This window comes from Papaver somniferum, chromosome 1 (genome assembly GCF_003573695.1).
Source record: "Papaver somniferum cultivar HN1 chromosome 1, ASM357369v1, whole genome shotgun sequence".
In the NCBI taxonomy this organism is placed as follows: Eukaryota; Viridiplantae; Streptophyta; class Magnoliopsida; order Ranunculales; family Papaveraceae; genus Papaver; species Papaver somniferum.
Genome location: NC_039358.1, coordinates 187661091 through 187668310, shown reverse-complemented (window position 1 = coordinate 187668310; position 7220 = coordinate 187661091). Strand labels below are relative to the sequence as shown.

Genomic DNA, 7220 nt, shown 5'->3' with positions numbered 1-7220 from the left:
ATCAACCTTATTCTTCTTTACCACAACTAGTTCAAATGACTCAAATGAACTAGTTAGAGAGTTGTTCAATTGCTTAGATCTCATAAAAGTATACAAGACACAATCAAAGAAAAAACAGTTTAGATTCACTCGAATCGATTCATGAACATTATAGCCACGGTTTTCAAAGATTGCATTCCTTAAAATATAAATGTCTTAGTTCACGAATTAAACTGTTTTTAGAAAATAACCTACTTAAGTACGCATACTGGTACGCAGACTTAAGTACCCGGATTAAGTTTGTTTTCAGTTCACAAACTCCAACAGAAATTCACGGGATGTGAACTTCCGGCAGTACGCGTACTGGTACGCGGACTTTAGTTCCGGTTATCCTGAGCAGCAAAGTATGCATACTCTGGTTCAAGGATATTGGACTTACACACATGAGTTGTCTCACAATGTTTATATCCAACTATGGTTATGTATTTTAACTCTCATTTCAATCATTGAAACATTCTTAGAGGCACTACACCATTTTAAGGGATTTGCAACCCAGATTAGCAACGGCACAGATGCCGTTGCAAAATTTCTGTTGCTAATCCCTGTTGCTAATTTTTCGCAACAGGTATTTACCGTTGCGAATTTTGCAACCCGCTCCTGAGGTTGCGAATCGCAACTGCGCTGGGTTCTAGCGTGTGAAGCGCGTGTGTGGTCGGGAACACTAGAACTGATAATCACGCCCCAGTCAAACTTTGGTCAAGCCTTCTGTTGTTTTTTTCCACCCTTAATCCCATTCCAGGTATATACAGCCCCTTGGTCGATTTCAGTCTTCATTTTTCTCCGCCACAACAGCAGACCACTCTCTCCTCTCCTCTCTATCTCCAGCTCCATCTCCATCTCAATCTGCTCAGCTGAGCTCTTTATTCTCTTCTCAATCTCTGAACTGTATCATCGTGTAGAACTCTATCATCAGGTGTAATTTTTGACTAATTTTTTATGGTTTACAGATTTTGATATCTAGGGTTTCAGTTTTGATTTTTAGGTTTCAGAGACTTTGATTTCTAGGATTTAGAGATTTTGATTTAAGTTTATCGAATCCTAGGGTTCCATTTAAGTTTATCGATTTTAGGGTTTAATCTTTGATTTCATTTGTGAATCTGATTCTTTCGATTTCAGTTTTTCAATTTCTTCTTTTTCTTTTGGTTTTAGGGTTTCATATGTGAATCTAATACGATTTTATTCTTTCCATTTTAGGGTCTGTCAAGATTGAAGAACTGAAGTACTTTGGAAATCTGAAGAACTAAGAAGGTATATCCGACTATGAAATAGTTTTGATTATTTTGGTTCCTTTTATATTGTTTATCTGAAGTTTGATGATAATAGCATCTCATTGAGCATAATAAAATGGACTGAACTTAGAAATTTTGTTTATCTGAAATTTTGGTTCCCATCTGGACTGATCTTCATAAGGTATTTGTTAATATTCCATCTGTTTCTAAATTCCTTAACCCTTATCTGTTTTAGTTTATAATTGTCATTTTCAACTACTTGGGTTTAAAATATTTGTGTAAATAATAAGTGGTTTTTAATCTGTTTGAGGATATACTACTGACTTGACATTTTGTGTTTTCTTAATGCTTCTTTAGTATCCTTTACTCTCAAGGATACCAACATTAAGTATCCTTTCTGATTTTGTGCTTTCTTGAAATTCTGTGTTTTCTTAATGCTTCTTTAGTTTCCTTAACTCCCACATTAAGTGAACTATCCCCTGCGATTTTAATTTGAAACATCATCTGTTCTAGCAAATGTACTGAAGAAGGAATTAGGACAACGACCAGCTTCTTGTAGTTTCTGTCAACATCTTGTCATCCAGCAGTGATATTTTCACTATGTATGTATTATCAGTTGACCAGTATTCTTGTTTCTTTTGTGTTCATTGTTGATTGCTGTACCTGTATCCCAGCAATGAGGAGTAGATTATGGCACGCACTAGGAAACTCCTAGGCTATGGAAATTGTTTAAATGTTTGTGTTGCTCCCACTGTGTAGATTGCAAGGATAAAACAAAAGAGAGGATACAAGGATCAATGGCCCTAGTAAATTAAGCTTTCCACATGATTTTGGAAAACCCAAAGGAGATGGAGTTCTGTCATATGAAGATCCATCTGCGGCACATGCTGCTGGAGGGTTTTACAACAGTGAGTTTTCTCAAGGGAAATATTTGAATTGGTTTGTGCGCATATTTCATTAGTATTGACACATGCTTTCTCTTGCTTACCAGATTACGATTTGCGGGTTACAAAATCAGTGTTCCAATGGCAGCTAGAGCTGCACCTAGGTACCTTTCTAAACCTTGTATTCGAAGTTCGAAGAACTTCTACGCAGGAAGTAGTGACGGTACTTTATGGTTCACAAAAATCCTTCTTTTTTTACCCACCTTAGGTAATAGGTAGTTTGTAGAACATTCTGGGTTCTAGTGCATTTGTGTTGCATATTGCTGAGTATTTTCTGTTTGTGTAGGTTCCACAGAGTTTAGGTAATCTCATAGACAGTGACAGTCATACTGCTGGACATGATATTACAGGTTAGATGATTCCCTTTTGAACTGCGTGCAACAGAAGCTTTTATCACTTAACATTCAAAGATACTGAATCATTTGAAGTTTCCAGAAAATGTCGTGTTGGCTCTTGTAAAATGCTTGAGATGTGAGCATCAGGTGTTGAAAAAGGTATGTCTTTCTTACTAACAACTCCTATTTAGTATTATATTTGTCTCACCTCTCAGTTGATATTTTTGCTAATGTTGTAGGAGGCAGCCTGGGTTTTTATCCACATAGCAGCAGGTACTTATAAATTTGATATGTACACATATGTTCAAGAGTATGTATGACTTTGAGTGTTTAAATGATGCAGGCACATGGAGATTTCAAAGAAGAGAGAATTAATGCATTTGTTAGTGATGTCACCAAGGACAACCTTTGTGAAACAATTAGTCGTAATTCGGTTGATATTGTTACCTTGGTATGGATGAGGAATCACTCTTATGCCTTTATATTTACTTTTCTGATTCCAATGTAGATTTAGTCCCACTTGTTATCGCCACTAATGTTCTTATGTCGTCCATGTACTGCTACAAATATGTTCTTGTATGTAGCTTGGTTTTTATTCAAACATCACCCTGTCTCGTTGTTAAATTTTGTTGAGGTAGAATGAAACTTTGATATAACTTAGTGTTGGCCTTTTGTTTTCACACTTATGACATGTAGAATTTTCATAATGCAATTGTGTGTCACACCTATAGCAATTATAGGATGCTCCCACAAGAAATGTGGATATTATGGATATTGTACCTAATAATGTGAGGTACGGCATGGTATTGTTTGGATGTAAAGTTTCATTGTTGTCCCTCCTTACTCTACTTGGCGAAGTTACATTGTGGTCATTTATTTATTTGCAGCCAAATGGTTATGTTCTTCTGCGAGATTATGCCACTGGTGACTTTGTGCAGGTGAGTCTTGTTGATCGAATACGTTGTGCGTATGTCCTTCAATATTGATACTTACTTATTTGCCAACAACTGAGAAATAAGTACCAATTTGAGTTCCTTATAGTCAAAGTTCTGATTCTAGGTGCCAATTTTATAGAAGCAGCTCACGCTAAGAAACCAGATGATAAGTGAGAGTTTTTACGTCCGTGGAGATGGTACTGTAACTCCTGGACTAGACTGTTGGTTAATGTGTAAAAGCACTTTATTTACTATTTAACAAACTTGTGATTTCCTGAATCTTGTGTTTTCAGTGTGCGTACTATTTTTCTGAAGATTTCTTGTCGAGATTATTTAAACAAGATGGTTTTGATCCTGTTGAAATCAATGTATACTGCAAGCAAATAGAGAACCGCTCTAAGAATATCACCATGGATCCGTACGATCTCTTTTCATCTCTTTTTGTAACTGTTTAACCTATAACTGGTAGCTTTCCAGTTTTTTTCTGTTGACGTCTCTCGATTCTTTTCACTTGTCTGTTTCATGAATCTATATATGGATAAAGCTAAAACTTTTAAGTATAAAATCCTTTGTTTTAAGCAAGCGATTGTATGTGTTTCCGACCTTTTCTATTAAGATCTTTAATGAATTGTACTATAGTTGTATCTTATCAACCTAGCTAGTAGTTGGGAGTAACATCTTCTAGCTGATACCTTACGGGCCATTTCTGGCTGATACATTTAACAATGCTGTTAACTTATTTTGTTTACTTCAGCAGAACCAAACTGACTTAATCCACTACCTGTTTAAGAACTTCAGTTCGAAGTTGATTGAAATTCACATCATTGTGTGTATTTTTTTTGTTTGTCGTTGATTACTATATACCCATTCTTATTTTAGTTGCTGTTGCGACTGCGGATACGTGCTGTATTCTGCAAACAAGATCCCTGTAAAGATCCTCCTCTGTCCATGACTGAAGCTAGATGACCATATGGTTATTCCTTGACCAAAAATTAAAGTCCTGATCTACCAAGGTGAGTTCATCACTTCCCACATCTGTTATCCATCTTAATATATAAGAAGATGTTTTGTTCTGTGGGAACTACTTGTTGAGTAAGTTGTACTATTCTTTGACTTAAGGTTCAGTTCCAGCGGGAATATTGCAACAAAGTGGAATACTGGGATCTGTGAACTTATGGTGAGTATGTTGTCTACACTAGTTCGTTGTAATACTTGGTATACATTTGTATCAAATACTCAATACTTTTTGTTAACTTCAATTGAAGAATCCCTTTTTCATAATATAATACAGTTTTGTATGTCCATTGAATGAATGCCATTGTAGTTTGTATATCTGTGTAAATGATGAATATGGGGAACTGGGTAATTGCAGGGGGTAAATGTGGGGGGAAATGGATTTTGACCAGGTCAATGAAGACTTGACCTTTTTCTTTTCTGTTGTAAAATATTAGCAACGTCAAAAAGATCTGTTGCTAAATTAGAACCAGAACCAATAAATATAACATTTAGTCTCGGGTAGGGGTATTCCTGTAATTAGCAACAGCTTAGCAACGCCATATCCTGTTTGCGAATAAACAAATTCGCCTGGAGCAAAGGCCGTTGCGAAAAATGCAACACTGGGTTTTGCAACAGTGATCCGCCGTTGCGACACCAATCAGCAATAGCCGAAGTCCGTTGCTAATACCTAAAAAATGGTGTAGTGAGGACGTTATATAGTTTATGTTCACAAACTATTTTTCGTGAAAGCGATATTCAAGTAATTGAAACTAATATGACTTTTGTCACTAGTAAAGATGAACTTGGCCAAAGCGAAAGCTTACCAACACATATTTCGAGAAATCGATAAGCGAGATAAACTCAGCTCGAAATAATACATGTGTATAATCATAGTATATATAGCAATACGACTTTTGTCTCAAGATAGGAGATAAAGTAGACTTTTGAGTGATAGATAAGTTCAAGTCTCCACATACCCTTTTGTCGATTAAGTTCCACCAGTTCCTTGAGTAGTTCTTCGTCTTTGCATGATGAACGCCATGGAGTCTAGAGCTCAACTACACTTTCTATCCTAGTATGAGACTTAGCTATTAGTAGACTAGAAATCAAGACTTATAGTTTTGGCAACTAAACTTGACAAACAAGCTTGAGATAGCAACGCTTGCGAGTTCGACCGAGCAGTGCTCTAACAAGGGTACTTTCCTCTCCGACTAGACAACTCCACCAGTAACAACACAACTAGGTAGTTTTGCTGGCTCTGAGGATTAGTTTGCTTGAAATGAAAACTTCAATATTTATAGACCAAGGAAGTTTGGAAACCAAGGAAATTCCAAAACCGAATATACTCAAAGATATGCAATAAGGGCAAATACGGTTTTCATAATTCCTGGAAATGTTCGTCCAAATATTGACCGACATCTCAGTAGAAAATCTCCAATTAGTAAATGCACATTATAATTTTTATTTTCTAAAGATATGTATTTAATTGCTGGAAATTAAAAGCACATAAAAACTAAAAACCTTAATTAAAAGAGTCTCAATTTATTTCGATCCAGGATTCTCCTTTAGTTATTAAGGAATATCTTTGAACAATAAAAGATAAGAGTTACTGCACATGTTGAAAGTATGTCGACATCTTTACTTTGTAAATCCTTTTTCATATTTACAATCTTGGAACCGATTTGCCACACTTCTGAACGAGTTTAGAATTGGTTCATCTGACTTCCAAGAACTATGTGATTGATTATCCTATCAAATCACCATTAATGGGTTTCACGGTTCTACGAAAACACAAAGCTTCGGTTCTACCTCCATGTGGGTACTAGGATCGGTCACACTAGCTTTCGAAAAAATGGTTGACTAGGTACTAGGATCGATTACCACATATTTATGGTATTTTACATGTGATCGGTTGCACAATTCATAGGATCGGTTACCAATTACTAAGACTTGTTGCACCTCTTACAAGGATCGACTCCACATACTTATGATTGGTTGCACCTCTTACTAGGATCGGTTCCCCAATGTCTAGAGTTGGTCATACCAATTACAACATATCGATCATACCATCTCAGGTGATTACTTAAGATCGGTTTCACTAATAAAAGTCATACCAATACAAAAGTCAGGCATTGTGAATAGTTTTACCAAGATACATAAACAAGTTATGAGCAGTTATACTAAACACACATATTGGTAATCCAAAGATTTTCAATGAATAACAATACCAATAAGCCTAGCGATTTCCCTTTCGATTCACAAAATAAGTTTATGAATTGTACTTCCTTTAAACAAATGTAAAACATTGTTTCCTATGACGAAATCTTCACCCATACCCATATATAATCACAATAGCATTCATGCGATTATGTCGATGTCTTATATACGAAGTTCAAAAGATAGACGTTATACTTCGTATTGTAATTCCTTAATACTATGTCTAACTAGAGTATAGTCATTCACAGCTTCGTAGTTATGTTTTAAATATGCACGACTTGAAAGATAGGTTAGGGAATGAAACAGTTCAAGTCAAATATCACTAACCTCAAGTGAAAGGATGATGTCGTCGTTGTAGTTCTTTACTTTTTTCACATTCTTCAAGTCTTCACGTAATACTTGTAAGTCTCATATCCTAGTAACTTTCTAGCTAACCTATACGAAGTTGACTATAGTAAATAATCAAGCGACTCTTTAAATGAGTTTTGATTCACTAAAATATGATAACCAAACTTGACATACCAA

At 35.7% G+C, this 7220-nt stretch overlaps 1 long non-coding RNA gene across 1 annotated transcript; it reads left to right on the top strand.

The window, feature by feature from the left end:
• Positions 1-825: 825 nt before the first annotated feature.
• LOC113334580 lies at positions 826-4485 on the top strand. The gene is made up of 12 exons (XR_003352872.1): positions 826-952; positions 1234-1287; positions 2028-2176; positions 2260-2316; positions 2499-2562; positions 2648-2706; positions 2787-2820; positions 2891-2998; positions 3435-3485; positions 3607-3684; positions 3776-3900; positions 4362-4485. It is a non-coding gene; the product is annotated as an uncharacterized LOC113334580 (long non-coding RNA).
• The last annotated feature ends 2735 nt before the right edge of the window (positions 4486-7220 follow it).